General features: G+C 46.2%; 1 protein-coding gene across 1 annotated transcript in view; it reads right to left on the reverse strand.

Annotated features, from left to right (window-relative positions):
• Window positions 1-2409: 2409 nt before the first annotated feature.
• Window positions 2410-2734, reverse strand: part of smad7 (SMAD family member 7) — a 60849-nt gene continuing 60524 nt past the window's right edge. Inside the window, exon 4 of the mRNA XM_042326502.1 lies at window positions 2410-2734. This exon is cut by the window's right edge and continues 619 nt beyond it. The gene's annotated coding sequence lies outside the window, so the exon portion shown is untranslated.

Genomic DNA, 2734 nt, shown 5'->3' on the forward strand with positions numbered 1-2734 from the left:
GCACGGTGATGTTGGTTTTCAGCCTGACTCTACCAGTCCTGCATCGTGATGTTGGTTTTCAGCCTGACTCTACCAGTCCTGCACGGTGATGTTGGTTTTCAGAGTTAGGCTGTTAGACGACTGCAAACTACAAGAAGAATGGGGCATAAAGCCCCGACGAGGCCTGAATTACGTCTGTTAGACAACATCGTTTCGGGAGTAAACACGTGTTGCAGTGTTTACAGAGCTAGCAGCAGAGGATGACGTCAAGCTAACACAAAGGCTGTCAAACAATATGCAAATTAGAATTGTATTGTGTCGCGATTGAAATATAAAGGCAACGTTCTCTAGACTGCATTTACAGTAAAAGCTGCATACGATGACTCAATCTGAAATGACCATAACATTTCGAATGTGCTATAGGTCTAAACTTCCGCTGTACGGATTGAATCGAGCCCAAGGTTTGCCAGGGTTAGTGTGTGGATTTTGTGTCATGTTGAATAGTGTTGTGTCAATATTCAGTTGCCTTAAAAAAAGAAATGATACAAAAGAGCAATTAAAAACATTCAACTGACTGCCATTTACTGTTAAGTTAAATGTGTAAAACAAATGTCTAGTTTCTAGTATGCTACTCATTACAGCCTATTTCCATCCTACAGAAGACATCATCATTCAAGAACATCTGGATTCACCTCAGTACCTCAGCACCTCAGTGCCTCAGTACCTCAGTACCTCAATACCTCAGCACCTCAGTACCTCAGTACCTCAGCACCTCAGTACCTCAGTTCCTCAGTACCTCAGTTCCTCAGTTCCTCAGTACCTCAGTTCCTCAGCACCTCAGTACCTCAGCACCTCAGTACCTCAGCACCTCAGTACCTCAGCACCTCAGTTCCTCAGTACCTCAGTTCCTCAGCACCTCAGCACCTCAGCACCTCAGTACCTCAGCACCTCAGTACCTCAGCACTCAGTCAGTACCTCAGTTCCTCAGTTCCTCAGTACCTCAGTTCCTCAGCACCTCAGTACCTCAATACCTCAGTACCTCAGCACCTCAGTACCTCAGTACCTCAGTACCTCAGTACCTCAGTTCCTCAGCACCTCAGTTCCTCAGTACCTCAGTACCTCAGTTCCTCAGTACCTCAGTACCTCAGTACCTCAGTACCTCAGTTCCTCAGTACCTCAGTACCTCAGTACCTCAGTACCTCAGTACCTCAGTACCTCACCTCAGTACCTCAGTACCTCAGTACCTCAGTTCCTCAGTACCTCAGTACCTCAATACCTCAGTTCCTCAGCACCTCAGTTCCTCAGTACCTCAGTACCTCAGTACCTCAGCACCTCAGTACCTCAGCACCTCAGTACCTCAGTACCTCAGTACCTCAGCACCTCAGTACCTCAGTACCTCAGTACCTCAATACCTCAGTACCTCAGTACCTCATACCTCAGTTCCTCAGCACCTCAGTACCTCAGTACCTCAGTACCTCAGTACCTCAGCACCTCAGTACCTCAGTACCTCAGTACCTAGTTCCTCAGTTCCTCAGTACCTCAGTACCTCAGTACCTCAGCACCTCAGTCCTCAGTACCTCAGTACCTCAGTTCCTCAGTTCCTCAGTACCTCAGTTCCTCAGTACCTCAGTACCTCAGTTCCTCAGCACCTCAGTACCTCAGCACCTCAATACCTCAGCACCTTCCTCAGTACCTCAGTACCTCAGTTCCTCAGCACCTCAGTACCTCAGTACCTCAGTACCTCAGCACCTCAGCACCTCAGTACCTCAGCACCTCAGTACCTCAGTTCCTCAGCACCTCAGCACCTCAGTACCTCAGTTCCTCAGCACCTCAGTACCTCAGTACCTCAGTTCCTCAGTACCTCAGTACCTCAGCACCTCAGTACCTCACCTCAGCACCTCAGTACCTCAGTACCTCAGTACCTCAGTACCTCAGTACCTCAGTACCTCAGCACCTCAGTACCTCAGTACCTCAGTTCCTCAGCACCTCAGTACCTCAGTACCTCAGCACCTCAATACCTCAGTACCTCAGCACCTCAGTACCTCAGCACCTCACCTCATACCTCAGTACCTCAGCACCTCAATCAGCACCTCAGTACCTCAGTACCTCAGTTCCTCAGCACCTCAACCTCACCTCAGTACCTCAGCACCTCAATACCTCAGTACCTCAGCACCTCAGTACCTCAGCACCTCAATACCTCAGTACCTCAGCACCTCAATCAGCACCTCAGTACCTCAGTACCTCAGTTCCTCAGCACCTCAATACCTCAGTACCTCAGCACCTCAATACCTCAGTACCTCAGTACCTCAGCACCTCAGTACCTCAGTACCTCAGTACCTCAGCACCTCAGTACCTCAGCACCTCAGTACCTCAGTACCTCAGCACCTCAGTACCTCTGCACCCACAGAAAAAAACACCAGTAGATAAATATAATTTCTCTTATTTATTTTGGCATTTCTTTGTTTGTATTTATATTAAGCAAAGTGCATCTTATTTTATTTTTCTCATCAACACATTGCACAATACATAAATAATGATGCATATAAAACGTCTTCATATTTACAAGTAATAATATATTTATATATATAACATAAAATACATTTTCGCTTTTAATTTCACTTTTAATTAAATCTTTGAGTCATTTGTCATATTAAACAAGTTTATTGGGTTTTGTTTGTCTCATTCTTTAAACATCTTCCTTTTTGAAGCACTGTCTTCTGGGAAAAAAAAGGAACGGTGAGGGACTAGTCTGTGT

This window comes from Oncorhynchus tshawytscha, linkage group LG09 (genome assembly GCF_018296145.1).
Source record: "Oncorhynchus tshawytscha isolate Ot180627B linkage group LG09, Otsh_v2.0, whole genome shotgun sequence".
Taxonomy (NCBI): Eukaryota; Metazoa; Chordata; class Actinopteri; order Salmoniformes; family Salmonidae; genus Oncorhynchus; species Oncorhynchus tshawytscha.